The 18812-nt window shown below is 37.7% G+C and overlaps 1 protein-coding gene across 2 annotated transcripts in view; it reads left to right on the top strand.

Moving 5' to 3' along the window:
- The first annotated feature begins 298 nt into the window (after positions 1-298).
- The window catches only part of KATNBL1 (katanin regulatory subunit B1 like 1), a 58103-nt gene continuing 39589 nt past the window's right edge, over positions 299-18812 (top strand). For both annotated transcript variants that reach the window (XR_009500867.1, XM_059913707.1), the window contains exon 1: positions 299-447. The gene's annotated coding sequence lies outside the window, so the exon portion shown is untranslated. The remainder of the gene's footprint in view (positions 448-18812) is intronic.

Below are 18812 nucleotides of genomic sequence, written 5' to 3'. Positions count from 1 at the left end.
ACCAGGGAAGTCCCATCCCTGCACCATATTTTTATAGCAGATTGTTTGCACCTCCTGGTGCAACACTTAAAGCACGGTTTCACCCACTAGACTGTGACTAGCGCAGGGTCATTCTTTGACTGTTAGCACCCTCAGTTCCCCGAGCAGTATTACTTGCCCCATCGTAGCAGGACTACCATACGTACCTGTGTCCGCCAGGGGGCACTGTGGCCGCACCTCCTCCTCCCGCTCCCTGCACCCCTGCGCAACCTGAGAGGGGCGGAGCCAGCGTTGGGCGGAGCCTCCGAGACGCCCTAGAGGGAGGTATCCCGGCGGGCCGCGCGTGCGGCCGCGTTTGAATGGCCCTGAGTGGGCTCGGCAGGGGATTCAAGGGATAGTCTGGGCGGCCGGGGCGCAGTCGGTCAGCGCCTGGGCTAGGCGGAGGCGCCGCGGTACCATGAGGCGCCGGTAAGTGACGACCGAGCCTGCGCCATCCCCGCGCCGGCGGTTGCCCTGCAGGGGCCAGGCTTCTCCTCGGGCCTGACCGCGCCCTGGGCCCACCTGCAGGCCCCGCGGTGGCCTCTGCTCGGCCCGGCCCGGCCCGCGCGGGGCTGCAGGGGTCGGGGGTCGGGGCGGCGAGGCCGCGGTCTCCCGTGGAGCCCCCTACCCGGCCGCGGCGAGGAGGGTCGGGGCGGCGGTCGCAGGAGCCCGCCCGGGTGGGCGCGAGGGGTCCGGGCCGGGAGAGGCGGGGACGGAACCTGCTGTCACTTATTTATCTGCGGGTGGAGCCGACTTGTGCATCCCAGGGAGGGGGGAAGGACGCCGGCGTCTGAGGCGCTCTGTTTGAGGACAGGTTTTTCCGAGAGCCGCCTAGGCCTGGCCGTGGTATTTCCTTATTTTCTGTCGGGTCCTTGCTTCCCTGACACATAACCTTTTGTTCAGCAGGACAAAAACTTGACATAACTGCATAAGAATTGCTGATTGCAACTTTAAAAACCTCATTGTATTCTCTGAAAAGTTGTTCTGTAACAGTACCTAGGCTTTTACGAAGGTCTTAAATTGGCTTAAATATGGAGAAAACAAAGAGTTGATTTGTTTTCTTGTGGCTTGTAAAATTCCTTGAAAACAGAGGTGTCTGTGTCGGTTTCTTTGAGATTAAAAAAAAAAAAAAAGACTAACAGAAATTAGGTCTGTAATAATCACCAGTTTAGCACTGGCAAAGATTATGAGAAACTAGTCCACCTAATAGCTTAAATTTGTGTAGTTTGCCCTGTTGTGTTGTTTTTTAAACCAGCTTCAGGCTTGAATCAGAATTTTATACGTTGAGGCTTTTACTTGGCTAATAACTAGCGTTGTAATCATAACATTGGTTAATATTTATTTTGTGCTTTCTGTATGCCAAGCACTGTTTTGAGAGCTTTGCTTTGAGACAGATATTATTATTATCCCCATTTTGACAAAGAGGAAACTGAGGCACAGAGACGTTAAGTAACTTGTACAAGGTTACACAGCTAATATAATTGGGACCCAAGCAGGCTGGCTCCATGCTTTTAGCTATGCTGCTCTACTGCCTCCTTTATATGTGGCTCTTTTTAGTTTACAAAGCAGTTTCATTTTATTTACTTCTCTCAACTGGGGAGATAATATACGTGTGAGGTGCGTTCGTGTACATGCACACACTACTAAATCGAGTTCTCTGCTCTTGTGGACGTAACTTTTGTACATCAAGCAGCAAAATCCATTGGCTATTTTAAGATAAATAGAATTTATAAAGTTCATGTTTGTATTGTAGGTTATAGTTTTAATTCCTTTGTGTCATTCCCTAAAAGTGTAGAGAACAGTTTGAAACCTATGTAATTCCTTAAAATATACCATTATATATTAATGATTCTTTCTGAAAACTTACTGAGTGGTTACTCTGTACTTGGAATGATTAACTTAACTAATAACTCCATGACAAGAAATAGGATTCAAAAACAATTAAGAAATCAGTTTACACTTATTTACAGCCAAGCATTTAAATTAATTTCATTCATCAGTTATCAAGCAATGTTAGGCCCAATTGGTTATACAAAAGAAATGTGCCAGGGCAACAAACCTGAGGGAAGTTAGTCTAGTTTGGGATCAACAATCACCACCACCACCACCAAAAAAAAAAAGAAGAAAGATATATGAGATATTCTTTATTAGTGCAGTGGGTGTATGGTGAACTGAACTGAGTAGATCAGTAATACTTCTGAAAAGAACCCAAACTGAAGCATGGATGTAGGGCATTGAATAGAAGTGTGAATGGGGAATTTTAGTGAGGAAACAGTGTGTTCAAAGACTTGAAATTGGGAATGAAAATGATTTTTCTAGGGAACAGTAAGTCTGGTCTATTTGGAAAGTTCCTATTGAGAAAAATAAGATTATGGCAGACTATGAGGAATGTTATATAAGACATATGTCAAAGTTTAGGTTTGACATATATATAAAAAGAGATATGATTTTAGAAGTTTAAAAACTTTTAAATCGGTTATTCTCAGCTGCTGGCAGTTTTGCCCCTCAGGGGACATTTGGCAGTGTCACGCCTTGGGGGGTGGGGTGCTATTGGCATCTAGTGGATAGAGGCCAGGAATGCTGCTAAACATCCTGAAATGGGTCAGCCCCTCCATGAGAAATAATTACCCCAAATGTCAGTGGTGATGAGGTTGAGAAATCCTCTTTTAAGTTGTTTGCTTATATGGCCAGCCTCTGTTTCCATGTGCTATAGATAAATATGAATGATGAATTTTCAGACCATGAGTACAAGCAATATTAAAGTTAGGGAGAAGCTGCCTCAGAGACCTCAAGAAAGCAGCTATTGTTGGAGTCCTGGGGGAAAGAAGCTATAAGGAGTTAGGATAGGAGCACTGAGAGTGAACAAGTAGTGGTAAAAATGAGACAACTATTTAAATAATATTTTTTCCAAGTTTGAAAATAATGCATCTTCATTGTAGGAAATTTAGGAAATGTAGAGAAAGTGTAAAAAGAGCAAAAACCGCTTATAAAATCCCCCAAGCAGAAAGAACAACTGTTAACATTTTCATGTGATGTTTCCTTTCAAATCTTTTTTTTATGCTGATAGCTATTTTCCTTCATAAAACTAGGATTATACATTTTTCTCCTTGTGGGTTTGTTTATTGTTTTTGTTTTTGTTATTTTGACTTAGCATATCATGAGTATTTCCCATTCTTTGAAAAATGGTCTTCAGTCGGTCTTCTTTGTTTTTTTTGTGTTTTCTTTTCAAGTTGGGAATTTTGCTTTGTATTCAAAAGAGACATTTTGAAAGAAGAAATATTAGAATATGATGACTGATTAACTATAGGAAACAATAAGGGTAAAAGTGTATGGTATGTCCAAGGTTTTAAATCTAGGAAGCTAAAATAATGGTGCAGCTATTGAAATAAATTGGGATTCTCATAATACTTCTCATCTTAGGTATGGAAACTGCCGTTTACAGAGACACATAATGAGATTTTAATGAGGATCCTTGATGCCTATCAGCTTACATTTTTCCTAAAACTCCTATAATTAATAATCTTCCTTTTCTTTTCTTTCTTTTTTTTTTTTAAACTTTTTGTTTTTTGTACTAAGCTTATTTTTCAGTTCTTTCTTTGCAAGTCTTCCCCTTCTTGGAAAGGTTTTTTGAAATATGTTTTCTATTAGAATACTAAGTACGGCTCAAGTTTGTTGGTCATGAATCTTTACTTTGAAAGATTAAATGACTAGTTTGAGTTTTTAAAATGTATGGATTGCTAAAGTTTATAAGCAGGAGGTGAGTATAACTCTTCCAGAGGAGGAGGAATTATCTTTAAAAATGCTTGCCCACTGATGGGATGCGTCATTACATCACATCAGTCTATATTACATTGCTATTTTATCAATCATTATACTTGTTGATCTCTATCAGTTAATTTGGTGCTTTGTGGAAAATGTATTTAGGAAAGTAAATTAAAAAAAAACCTTAAAGCTATTACAAATGGTACTTTTACTGGGACTATATGCTTTTCAAATTGGATAGGATGTAATTTGACTTTTTTTTTTACTACTGACTGTTTTAGTACTTCATGTTCATCCTCCACCCCCGGTATCTTCTCACTAATAGCTAATATCCATTAACTTTGGAGAAGTTTTGTAATTTCTTTGTTCTTGGGACATGATGAGGGTAGAGATGGGAGGAAAAGGTCTTCTGAAAGCTCCCCCCAGTTTGCCTCCCCTATAACCACCTGTCTCTCCTTCAGTTTTACACACTGCCTAAAATTCCTGAACAAGTCATTCAGGAACCTACCACCTATGTATGAATCATGAATACCCATTCTAGCATCTCTTCTAACTAGTGTAATCTTAAAACAGGCAGCCTGGTTATATGGGAAAGGCTGTAACACTGGAAGTTACAGTTCTAAGCCTGGTTCTCCTATTAGTGGCTGAGTGTTCTTGGGCAAATCCCTTAATCTTATCTGTAAATTGAAATTATCTCCAAGGTCCTTTCCAAATCTTAAGAGTCTGTGAATCTGTGATGTATTTGCTTTTGTAATTACCATGGGGAGACTATTAGTCTTTTACATTTAAGCGTGAATTAATCATAGATCATAAATGATTTCTTCCAAAGGCATTTGTAAAAGCTACTCCCATATCATAAGACTGGGGGAGGAATTTTAGAATGGAATTTAAACGGCACTAGAATACAAGCTCCAGGAAGGCAGGGAACTTTGTTTTGTTCACTTCTGTTTTCCCAGTGCCTAGAGTGGTAATTAGTATATAACATGTGTTAATATTTGTTGAATGAGTGAAGGAATGGGTTGTTTCTGAGGAAAGACAAGCTTGTTGGAGTACTGTACAGATCCTCTGAGTACCTTGAAAGAACTCAGAATACAAATCAACCTGATTACAACCCAATCATTTCTACAATATAAAAATACCTCCTAGTTGTTGTAAAGCATCCATTGTTCACTTGGCTGCCTTTCAGAACTATTAAGCCATGACTGCCCTGACTGCCCCTCATGCTCACAAAGTGCAGTTTTGTCCACCACCAGATCTTACTTCAGTGCCAGCCTGATTTTTCAATGTGCCTTTTACTCTTATTTCCAAAAATCTATGCTCTGCCTAGTCCCTATACCACTTAATATTATCATTAACAGTATGTTTAGTGTTATCGCAAAAATAAATCATATATATCGATTAAAATTTGGTCTTTCATCTATGGAGGATTCATGGCACAGCAGTTAGAAACTAGTACTCTTAGCCTTCCTATTCCAGTCATCCTAATTCTACAACTGCCATATAAAATAATCTTCAGGAATATTTTTAATCATATGATATACAAAGCTTCTAAGTAAGCCTGTTTTGTCTACAAACTAAAGTCCAAGATTCTGGACCCAGCATTCAGTGATTCTGCATTCTATCCAGTCTACCTTTTTAGTCTATCCTAGTCTTTCCCCTGCAGTGACTTGGACTGTAACTATTTTTTTTTTTTTTTTTGCCGTGCCACGCGGCTTGCAGGATCTTAGTTCCTCAGGGATGGAATCTGGGCCCTTGGCAGTGAAAGCCCAGAGTCCTAACCACTGGACCACCAGGGAATTCCCTGGACTCTAACTATTTGTAGATAATAATGAAACAAACACAGTTATTCTTACCTAGAAGATATGTTTTCAGATAAGGAGAGGCTGACAGACTATTTCTCAAGAAGCCTTGTATTGGGTGGCATTGATTATTTGACTAAATTATTAATTTACTGAAAAATAACATCAAGGAACAAGAATCCTTAAAACTCTACATAAACAATTTTTTCTCTCCTTGTTGGCAGACGTATCTGGAAATTAAGTATATGTATAGTATATATATTTAGTGGTATTAGTTGACTACTTAGTGAGACTGACTATATAATTCTGTGCCCACAGCATTGTTTGGATGGTTTATCAGTCTGGATGGGCTCGGTTATTTTGCAGTAACAAATAACCACCATATCTCAGTGGCTTAAAATAACAAAGGATTATTTCTTCTCAATTCATATTACATGTGAGTTGTCTGGGGGCTGTACTGTGTGTTGTCCTTGCTCAGGAATACTGAGCAAGTCATATGACCGTGCCTAACTTCAAGATGATGAGCAAGTATAAACCTATCATGTATCTGAAAGGAGAACTGGAATATCATGGCACAGTTTTAATGTTTACCACAGTTGGGGCAACCATTGACTTTTTTTTTTTTTTTAAGTTAGAGAGGAAATGTTGCTTTATTCAGGAGACCGGCAGCCTGGAGAGAAGGTGGACTCACGTCCAAAAACCAACTCCCCCTTTGACATTTTTTAATATATTGTTACTCTTCTCTCCTGGCTGACCGTTAATCTTTCATGGTTGACATAATCTTTCTTTAGATATGTTCCTTCATTTATCAGCTATTCATTAAGTACCCACTATATGTCAGGTACTATCCTAGATACAATGAATGTGGTTCCTGGTCTCATGGAGTTCACAGTCTAGTGGGAGGACATGGACAAAAAGCAAATAAGCAAGTTAATTTCAGATAGTGATAAGTGCTATGGAGGGGAGAAATAAGGTACTGCTGTAGAGAATGGTTGGTGGTGAGGGTAGGGTTATCCTTGATTGGGTGGCCAGGGAAATCTTCTGGGGTGGGTGACATTTGAGCTGGGAAGCAGCAGCCCTGAGGGTATGTGGGAGAAATATCTTAAGCAGAAGGAATGCCACAAAATGGAAATGAGCTCAACATGTTTAAAGACAGGAGACCAGTATGGCTGGAGCATTTAGGAGAAACTGATACTATAGTGCAAGGGAGAGATGATGGTAGTTTGCTCTAGGATGGTGATAATATATTCCCAAACTATATTCTAGTTTGGGAATATATTATAAAGGCATAATCAATGTATTGGATATAGGGAGTTTAAGAAAAGAGAAATCAAGGATGAATCCTCTGTTTTGGACTTGAGCAACTGGGAAGATGATGGTTCCATTTATTGAGTTAGGAACAGTTAGGAGGAGCAGATTTAAGAGGGTGGATATTAAGGGTTCTATTTTCAATATATTAAGTTCAAGAATGATGACTCTTAGACATCCGAGTGGAACTGACTTGTAGGATAGTTGGAGATACAACTCCAGAGTTTAGAGGAAACATTGAGACAAATGATTTTTTTTTAAATAAATTTATTTATTTATTTATTTATTTTTGGCTGTGTTGGGTCTTCGTTTCTGTGCGAGGGCTTTCTCCAGTTGCGGCGAGCGGGGGCCACTCTTCATCGCGGTGCGCGCGCCTCTCACTGTCGTGGCCTCTCCCGTTGCGGAACACAGGCTCCAGACGCGCAGGCTCAGTAGTTGTGGCTCACGGGCTTAGTTGCTCCGCGGCATGTGGGATCTTCCCAGACCAGGGCTCGAACCTGTGTCCCCTGCATTGGCAGGCAGATTCTCAACCACTACGCCACCAGGGAAGCCCTGACTTTTTTTTTTAATGAGGCTAATATGTTAAATTTGGTTACAGTTAAGTCTTAGACCTGGAAGTCATTATATCTCCTTAAAGCAGTGTACAATTCCTCTGGAGAAGGGAGTGTTCCCTAAGAGAAGGGGGCGTTTTCAAACTTCAGTATGCTCTGATTTCAGCCCAGGATAATGGTGGTAACAAACCTTGTAACTGATGGGATGTCCGATAATCCTCACAAGCATTCTAGTGTAAGAAGCATTAAGAACCATTGCTATAAAAGGATGCTAGCATCATCATCTGTTGATTTCTTCATTTGATTCTCAAAGGAAAATCTACCCTAATATTTAGGGTCTTTAGGGTATACTTCACTCTACTGATTTCAAAATTAGGAACATGTATTACAACAGACTGATAATCCAAGTCCAAATCATGAAGACAGGTTGTTAAAATTAGTTTACATCAGCGTGTCTTTTTTGAGTGTTATGTATCTATATTGGCATATCCTTTCACATATATAGAGTCTGTCTATCTTGAAAGCATCAGGAATACCTTTAGTAGCTAAACAAGGGGTCAAAAAGGATCCTTAAGGTGATGTTGTTTTATATATATGTATATATATTTACATTTCTGAGTTTAGGAAGACAATTGGAAAGGATTAGAGTGGTTTTTCCTCCCTGTGAATATTTCCAGAAAAATAATGGAATGTTGTAACAGTGAGAGTAAGGGATATTCATCAGAACATGCTAAGATAATTATCTACGTGGCTTAAGAAACCCTAAGTCTTCCCAAAGATTTGGGTGTTTATATAGCCATAAGAAAAGAAATATATAATACATTTTAATTTAGTTAAAACATAATTAGGAGTTTGGGATTAACTTCTAATATATATACACAATACTATGTATAAAATAGATAAACAGCAAGGACCTACTGTATAGCACAGGGAACTATATTCAATATCTTGTAGTGACCTATAATGGAAGAGAATCTGAAAAAGAATATATATATAATATAACTGAATCACTTTGCTGTACACCTGAAACTAACACAACATTGTAAAATGACTATACTTCAATTTTTAAAAAATGGTTAAAAATGAAACAATATTTGCATTTGATACAAAATTCAAATTTGATACAAATTCAAAGGGAAGTCTCCCTTTCACCCCATCCCCCACCCACACATATCCTCTCTCTAGAAATGACTTTTCTCCCCAGTTTCTTGTGTATCCTTCCAAAGATACTCAGTAAATATATAAGTAATCACTCACGTACACTTTATTTTTCACTTAAGTAATAGCATACTGTTCTGTACCTTATCTCCCCCCCGCCCGCCAACTTTCCAGTAAAAGGCATAAAGTCACTGAAAAAATTAAGTCTGTATGTCCAAAACTATTGATAAAGGGTGATGATAAACAAACACCTACTTATCAGAATTTAGCTTACTTTGTTTTCCCATTATTAATCTCAGTTCCTTAATGTAGAATACTCAGTGGACTTAATTATTACATCTGAGGAGTAGGGACTTGCCTGGTGGTTCCGTGGTTAAGAATCCGCCTGCCAGTGCAGGAGACACGGGTTCAAGCCCCGGTCCGGGAAGATCTCACATGCCGCAGAGCAACTAAGCCCATGCGCCACAACTACTGAGCCTGCGCTCTAGAGCCCACGAGCCACAACTACTGAAGCCTGCGCTCCTAGAGCCCGTGGTCCGCAACAAGAGAAGCCACCACAATGAGAAGCCCGAGCACAACGAACAGTAGCCCTCACTCGCCGCAACTAGAGATAGCCTGTGCACAGCAGCGAAGACCCAATGCAGCCAAAAATAAATATAAATAAATAAATTTATTTAAAAAAAACAAACTGACTAGTAGGTGGTGGGAATGGTAATTCCCACTTAGTATCAATTTTGTAATTTTTATTTCAGGGTGACTTAGTCATAAGAGAGTTGGAATTCAGTTTGCTCTAATTGATTGAAATGATGTGTCATCATGTTGTACCCACTGAATTGCCAGAAATCTGTATTTTCACGCTTGACCCACCTTCCTGAATTTGACATTATCTCTCAAACCAGCCTTCCATGGGAAACTGAATTAAGAGAAGGTGGTGTGTTGAATCTTTCAGCAAATAAAAAAGCCCTTGGAGTTTACTCCAGGTACTAGGGGTTTTGAGTTGTTAAGAACATGGAATCAGAATGATGGTACTTAAGTTTTATGATTTGACTGTTTAATGATATCGGGCTCTGATAACTTGGTAAATTGATTCCCTCAATAGGAATAAACCTAGAAATGTACTAGAAAATCTGGGTAACTTGATGGGGCACTCTTTCCCTGGACAGTGCACGAATAAGCACCGGCTGTATTTGTTTCTGTGCTTCTCTTTTTCTTCTCCATAATTGTTCGCCTCCTCTCCCCCTGCCCCCTATCCATACCTCATCTAATTGACAACATTATTTCAAAATGTTAACCTTTAATCAGATTAGAATCTAGAAGGGATTAAAAGGCTCCAAACAAAATGAAACAAGTCAACACAATGTATCATTACTCTGCCAGTGTAATAGTTTCTCATACAGTTTATGAAAAGCACAGTTAACATGCCATTCACTTTGTCACTTTGAGTAGTACAAGTGTCTGCTGCCTTTGTAAACCACCACCCCACCCATCTGCCCAAATATGCTAGATAAATCAATGTCACAGTTAGGGAATCATGTAATCTTTTTTTGAAACTGGCTTAACATTAAAGTATTTTTTTTAGTTCTTACATATGATAAGTTGTATCTGCTCTACACTGGGTCACATAGTCTGTTCAGTGCACCATTTGTGTTGAACACCCTTGTTGGAATAGTTAGGGGAATACATTTTACATGTTGATTAAAATTTATTTAAACACTCATTGAGAGTCACTGGGTGAGTCCTACTGGCCCAAAAGCTATTGTTACTCTGTAAAATGACTCTCTAAATAGCTTTGCTTAAAACCATTCTATTTCGTATTTTAACTCAGAGCAATTTTTCCCTGTAAGCTCTTAGATAAATCATATCACTATGCTTAACATAATGTATTATAATTGTTTGTGTTTCTCCCACTGTAAATCTTGTGGTGATGGTGAGAATTTTACAATAGGAAAGTTTGGTAAGTTTGAGGTTATAAGCAGGAATGAAGCAGAAAACTCCTAGTTACTATGATGTAGCTGTATGTAATACCAAGAATTCTTCTACCTAAAGTGATTTAAGTCATGAATTTTACAATTTTGTGTTGCTTTACATAACTTAGGAATTTATGTGTTTCAAGGCTTAAGAAACTTTATTTCCTATTACTATATTGTCCTCTTATGTTTAAAAAAGAAACTTAATTCTTTTATTTAAAATGTGAATTTTTTTACTGTACAAAATTGAAACAGAAAAATAAGCCAAAGAAAATGGTTCAACCTTAATACTGTAGAAAAATAAATAGGAAAAAAAAAGGATTCAACTACAATAGCACACTTTAGAAAGAACTTTTATCCTTTCAGTCTTTGTTGTTTTCCTGTGCTATGTGTGCACATATACAGAAACATATAACAAATTTAGGAACTGGTATTAAAATTTGCTGACACCACGAAACATGTTTCTCACACCAAAGGCAATTTTCTTCACTAGTGATGTTTGTGTGTAACTTAATAAGAGTTAACATTTACAGTGATTAACCATGTGCTAGACATTGTGGTAAGTGGATTATTTTATTTAATCCTCACAACTCTACTCTGAAAATAGGAGGTTAAGTAACTTGCCTAATATCACATAACTAGTAAATGGTTAAAGCAGGACTGAAACCCAGGAAGTCTGACTCCAAGACTTGTGTTTGCCCCTTACCACATACCGCCTAGTCCTTTCAGTTTAATCACAGAAGAAAAATACAACTTATATTAAATATTTCAAAAGCAAACTAAAAATACATACACAATCCTAAAGATGCCACCAGAAAACTACTAGAGCTAATCAATGAATTTGGTAAAGTTGCAGGATACAAAATTAATGCACAGAAATCTCTTGCATTCCTCTACACTAATGATGAAAAATCTGAAAGAGAAATTAAGGAAACACTCCCATTTACCACTGCAACAAAAAGAATAAAATACCTAGGAATAAACCTACCTAGGGAGACAAAAGACCTGTATGCAGAAAACTGTAAGACACTGATGAAAGAAATTAAAGATGATACCAACAGATGGAGAGATATACCATGTTCTTGGATTGGAAGAATCAATATTGTGAAAATGACTATACTACCCAAAGCAATCTACAGATTCAGTGCAATCCCTATCAAATTACCAATGGCATTTTTTACAGAACTAGAGCAAAAAATCTTAAAATTTACATGGAGACACAAAAGACCCCAAATAGCCAAAGCAGTCTTGAGGGGAAAAAAACGGAGCTGGAGGATTCAGGCTCCCTGACTTCAGACTATACTACAAAGCTACAGTAATCAAGACAATATGGTACTGGCACAAAAACAGAAACATCGATCAATGGAACAAGATAGAAAGCCCAAGATAAACCCACGCACCTATGGTCAACTAATCTATGACAAAGGAGGCAAGGATATACAATGGAGAAAAGACAGTCTCTTCAATAAGTGGTGCTGGGAAAATTGGACAGCTACATGTAAAAGAATGAAATTAGAACACTCCCTAACACCATACACAAAAATAAACTCAAGATGGATTAGAGACTTAAATGTAAAACCAGACAGTATAAAACTCTTAGAGGAAAACATAGGAAGAACACTCTTTGACATAAATCACAGCAGGGTCTTTTTTGATCCACCTCCTAGAGTAATGGAAATAAAAACAAAAATAAACAAATGGGACCTAATGAAACTTCGAAGCTTTTGCACAGCAAAGGAAACCATAAACAAGACGAAAAGACAACCCTCAGAATGGGAGGAAATATTTGCAAACAAATCAATGGACAAAGGATTAATCTCCAAAATATATAAACAGCTCATGCAGCTCAATATTAAAAAAACAAACAACCCAATCCAAAAATTGGCAGAAGACCTAAATAGACATTTCTCCAAAGAAGACATACAGATGGCCAAGAAGCACATGAAAAGCTGCTCACCATCACTAATTATTAGAGAAATGCAAATCAAAACTACAGTGAGGTGCCACCTCACACCAGTTAGAATGGGCATCATCAGAAAATTTACAAACAACAAATGCTGGAGAGGGTGTGGAGAAAAGGGAACCCTCTTGCACTGTTGTTGGGAATGTAAATTGATACAGCCACTATGGAGAACAGTATGGAGTTTCCTTAAAAAACTAAAAATAGAATTACCATATGGTCCAGCAATCCCACTACTGGGCATATACCCAGAGAAAACCATAATTCAAAAAGACACATGCACCCCAATGTTCATTGCAGCACTATTTACAATAGCCAGGTCATGGAAGCAACCTAAATGCCCAATGACAGATGAATGGATAAAGAAGATGTGGTACATATATATGATGGAGTATTACTCAGCCATAAAAAGGAACGAAATTGGGTCATTTGTTGAGACGTGGATGGATCTAGAGACTGTCATACAGAGTGCAGTAAGTCAGAAAGAGAAAAACAAATGTCGTATATTAACGCATGTTTGTGGAACCTAGAAAAATGGTACAGATGAACTGGTTTGCAGGGCAGAAACTGAGACACAGATGTAGAGAACAAACGATGGACACCAAGGGAGGAAAGCGGCAGGGGGTTGGGGGGGTGGTGTCATGAATTGGGCGATTGGGATTGACATGTATACACTGATATGTATAAAATTGATGACTAATAAGAACCTGCTGTATAAAAAAATAAATAAAATAAAATTCAAAAAAAAGAGAAAGAGGTTAACACTTCCCAATTAATTTTATAAAATCAGCAGAAAGTAATGCCAAAAATCTGACAGAGCCATTAAAAAAAAAAAAAAAGAAAGGTAGTGACTTACAAGGAAGGTAAGCAGAGTACAGAATTCATGATTGGCAGTTTTACAATCAAAATGCCAAAATTCAAAAATCAGCTCAGCAAATAAAGACCAAGTGCATTTGGAAAAGTTTACAATCTCTCTGTGGTAAAGTGATAAAGTGGTATGAAAATAATAATACCTACTTCACTGATTTGGAATTAAATGAGTAAACGCGTGTGAAGGGCTTAAGAGTTCCAGACATTTATTAAACACTCAAGAAATGTTAGCCATTATTATTACCTAAGATCCCATAGCTAGATGGTGACAGAGTAGGGAATTCAACCTCAGTCTTACTGAGAACAAGGAAGAGGGCAGGTGTCATGCTGCCCAGGGATATGTAAATAGCACTTGTCTGCTCTAACTCCCCAATAAGCAGAAGGAAATGTCAAAATACTGTAAATTGTAAAGTCCTATGAACATACAATGTGATACTCTTAAATACATGTAAAAATGTGATACATCATCTTTATAATTAAATGTTGCTGTTTAAAAAAAAAGCAAACTAAAACATGATATTGTTTATTGTCTGTCAAATTTTCAAAGGGAAAAATTGATAATACAGAATCTTCTGTTATCAGGAGTGCTGATAGTGTTCATTCTCTACACCTGTTGGCAGGAGTCTGGATCTAGAGGATCTAGAGGGTAGCTGTCCATTTCTGCCATATTTGCCAAGCTTACGTAGTTACCCAGTGTAGAAAATATAAAAATTTAAAATAGGAGTTTAAAAACATTGCTTCGATGAAAACTAATTGGAATACTTTGGATAGACTGGATGAAGGCAGGTGACTCAAAAACTTCCTATCAAATGCAGTGTAGGTTAGAAAGCTAAAGGTAAGTGAAGAAAAACGAACAGTTTAGGATTTTGCACTGATAATGCTTTGTATCATTAAGTTCTTGAGCCACTTTAAAGAAATCCAAAGTAGAAATCATAGATGATGCTTATGCATTATTTTTAGATTTTAAATTAAAATGTTTAAGGTGTATGTGTACATCTGTCACTTTTTTTCATGAACCCTCATTTTAAGTGATTTTTTAAATCATTTTTTAAATAAATTTATTTATTTTTGGCTGCGTTGGGTCTTTGCTGCTGCACGCAGGCTTTCTCTAGTTGCGGTGAGCGTGGGCTTTTGTTCGCTGTGGTGCGCGGATTTCTCATTGCTGTGCCTTCTCTTGTCATGGAGCAGGGGCTCTAGGTGCACGGGCTTCAGTAGTTGTGGCACGTGGGCTCAGTAGTCGTGGCTCGCGGGCTCTAGAGCACAGGCTCAGTAGTTGTGGCTCACGGGCTTAGTTGCTCTGCGGCATGTGGGATCTTCCTGGACCAGGGCTCGAACCCGTGTCGATCCCCCTTGGCAGGCGGATTCCTAACCACTGCACCACCAGGCAAGTCCCTTTTTAATCATTTTGAATGACCAACCACCACTCCCAGTCACATTATATGAAAGGGCTCTTACTATATATTTTAAGAGCTCTAAAACCATATTTTTCAACCCAGTAATATGCTTATCCAAAGGAAATAATCAAATGGGTACAAATATTTGTGTATACAGATATTCATCAAGTATTTTCTGTAATAGAAATAAAAACAAGCAGCATCCATGTGATAAAATATTTATATATTAATTTAAATCATTTTCCAAAAAACTTTTTCATATGTAGGAAAGTATATGTTAATGACAAAATGCAACATATAAAACTAACAGCATGAGAGGAGAAGCACCAGGATATTATTGGTGGTTGAATTACTGGTGATTTTTTATTTTAATTTATTTTAAACTAAGTAACATTTGTAATGAAATGCAAAATTTGGTATAAAGGGGGTTTAAAGTAAAAAGTTTCTCAGCTGGTCCCCAGCTTTGCAGTTCACCTCTGTGGAGACATTCAGTGTTTGTTGGAATATTCTAAAGTGAGAGAGATAATTTTTGTCAATGTTTATTTCTGATTTTTTTTCTTTTATGCAACACACTTCCTTCTACTCCCAAATCCAAGGATGTGGAGTGAGGGAGGGAGGGACAAGACATAGTCTTCCTGTGCACAGTTGTTGTTTCTATCCCTTTCCCCCTCCCCTGCCTCTTTCACAGTACTGTTGTTGAGACAAACCTGACTGCATCTACAGTCATTAGAGGGAATACCACCTGTAGCCCAAAGAGCAAGGACATGGCATTTTAACTATATCTTTGATAACATTGCATATACATATAGCCCACATATAAGCTTTGCTCATTGAAGTAGTCTAGTATCTTATCTAGTTCTTTTTTTTCTTCTTATTTTTTTAAAATTATATTTTGGCCATGCCTCGCGGCATGTGGAATCTTAATTCCCCGGCCAGGGATCGTACTTACACTCCCTGCAGTGGAAGCACGGGGTCTTAACCACTGGACCACCAGGGAAGTTCCTCTTATCTAGTTCTTATAACATGTAAAATTTTAATCATATAGAAAAATAGAGAGGATGGTATCATGAACATCCCAATTACCCAGCTTCAACAGTTACCAGCATTTCTTGTTTTATTGATTTTCCCTTTATCTGTGCAAATCTTGTACATCATCTCTTGTACATCATCTGTATGATGTATGTATCTCTGAAAGACTCTCTTAAAAAAAAAGACATAACCACAATACCATTCAACTAGAAATAATTAATAATAATTTCTTACTCTCATACACTGCTGTTGGGAATGTAAAATGGTACAACTTTTAAAAGATTGGCAATTTTCTTAAGTTAAACATAACACCTTCCTTATGACCTAGCCATTCCGTTCTTTAGGTATTTACCCAAGACAAATGAAAGTATCTGTTCATACTAAAACTTGTACATGACTATTCATAGCAGTTTTATTAGTAATAACCAAAACTGGAAACAACCCAAGGATCCATCAGCAGGTGAATAGATAAACAAATTGTGGTACATCCATACGATAGAATACTGTACTGCTCTGCAATAAAAAGGCATGGACTATTGATACATGTAACAGCGTGGATGATTCTCAAAATAATTATGTTGAGTGAAAGAAACCATCTCCCTCCAAAAAAGAGAGTATATAATGTATGATTCCATTTATATAAATTCTAGAAAATGCAAAGTAGTCTATAGTGACAGAAAGCAGATCAAGTGGTTGAGGAGAAATTAAAAAGGGGCACAGGAAATTTTTGATGATGGGTAGGGTCACTATTGATTGTGTTAATGGTTTAATGGGTGTATGTGTATACATACACTTTAAATGTGTGCAGTTTATTATATGTTAGTTATACTTTAGAGTTATAAACAAATAATTATCCTTAATATCACATATCCAGTTGGTATTCAAATTTCCCTGATTCTAACACATCTTAACAGGTTTTTTTTTTCACTAGGACACATACTATATTCAGTTGATACAGTCTTTTTTGATATGTAGGTTCCTCCTCTTCCTTTTTTTTTTCCTTGCAAAGTATTTGTTGAGGAAACTGAGTTTTGTGTCCCAAAGAATTTCTGTATTCTGGATTTTTTATAATTACATCCTCATGGTAGTGCTTAGCAGGTTCCTCTCTGTCTAGTGTATTTCCTTTAAACTGGTAGTTGGTAACAGGTAGTTGAGGCTTGATTATGTTCAGGTTAGATTTTTTGACAAGCATACTTAATAGTAGTGTTGTATAGTATTTCCTCTTGTATGTATCACATCATCACGAGGCATATAATGTCTGGTTGTCTCCTTTTTTGTAATGTTAAAGTTGGTTAGTGATTTGGATGTTGTCAACCTGATCTATCCATTATAAAGTTCCCCATCAGCTTCTGTATCTTTTTTTGCTTTCTATTCATGCTCAAATTGAACAACCATTTCTGGAGAAGAACTGAAAATATGGAAGCAAGGAAAGCTTTAGATTCTGATTTTTGAGTACATAAGAGTTTTTATTTTTTTACTATGGTTGCTTAATAGGAGCTTTCCTTCATTTCATTTTCACAATTTCCTGTTTATCTTCAGGACTCAAATCTAGTGTAACCTGAGATACATTTCTGGGTATTTCACTACCCCTCAAATTAGATGTACTGCTAATGCTTTTTTAGCAACCTGTACTGTTTCTCTTGTATAGCACTTATTGTTTTATATTTATTGGCTTTCTTTCCCACCAGGCTATGAGCTTCTTGAGAAATAAGGCATACACTTATTAATCTCTTGACACTTAGTAGGTGCTCAGTAAATGCATTCTGAATTAAATACATATGCTTTCTTTCCTTTAATCATCTAAAAAAATGAACCTTAAAATACTAGTATACTTTGATTGTGATTATATTCATATGCTCACTGTTGCCTTATTGATTTTGTCTGGATGATTTGTCCATTGATGTAAGTAGGGTGTTAAAGTCCCCTACTATTATTATATTATTGTCAATTTCTCCCTTTATGTCTATTAATACTTGCTTTATATATTTACATGCTCCTGTGTCTGCAAGTTTTCTTATTCTTTTGGAGTAAGGCAGGAGTAAAACATCTTCACTTTTACAGATCAGTAAAATGAGGCTCTGATGTTCATGTAGTTGGTTAAGTGAGAAAGCTGAGAATTTGAACATGGGTCTGTTTGACTTAACCTTTTAGCTACACTAGCCTTTTAAGATTGATGAGTCTCTAATTTTTCACCCAAATAATGAGTTGTGATTCCTAATGCATAGTGAGCAGAAAGTTTTCTAGAGAGCTGAGTGAGACAGGAGGAGCCTTGAGGCCTTTGCAGAGTAAGCTTTTAACTCCCACTAGCCTCCAAGTGAGAGTACTCACCTCACATCATCACTCAGGGAGGGCACCGAGGGCATCTTGTGTCCTCAGGGCCGGACACAGCCCACATGGATTAGTAGAATAAAGAGAAAGCCAGAAGGGGAGGCTTTAGTAATCATCTGTCAAAACAGATATATATTCCAAATGCTTTGAGGAAGGTTTCTGGAACCTCTAGGCCTTAAGTGTGGACCTCAATTTCTTGGAGAAAAAAGAATGGATGTGGGCCCCAAGCCATATTTCTCAGTTCCATCAAGTGAGTTCTGAGTGTCCAAGGAGCCTAGTGAAAAGCTATTAATGACATGTGCTCTGCATTCCAGTTTTTTAAAGTCAGGTTACTGAGGTATTATTTACGTGGGCTTCGACATATGCACAGTTGTATATAACTACCACAGGATATAGAACATGTACTTCATCACAAAAAGTACCCTCTTTTTCCTTTAGAGTCAACATCTCCTTCTCCCAGACTCTGGCAAGAAATTGATATTTTTGTTTCCCTATAATTTTGCCTTTTCTAGAATGTCATAAAAATGAGGTATAGTATGTAACCTTTTGAATCTGTCTTCTCTCATTTAGCATAATGTGTTTGAAACTTATTCGTGTTGTCATGTTTTTCAATAATTTGTTCCTTTTTATTGCTGAGTAGTTGATACAGAAAATCAATCTAGGAAAGT

This window comes from Balaenoptera ricei, chromosome 2 (genome assembly GCF_028023285.1).
Source record: "Balaenoptera ricei isolate mBalRic1 chromosome 2, mBalRic1.hap2, whole genome shotgun sequence".
NCBI classification, from domain to species: domain Eukaryota; kingdom Metazoa; phylum Chordata; class Mammalia; order Artiodactyla; family Balaenopteridae; genus Balaenoptera; species Balaenoptera ricei.
The sequence above is the reverse complement of the archived record's forward strand: the minus strand, read 5'-3'. Positions and strand labels throughout refer to the sequence as shown.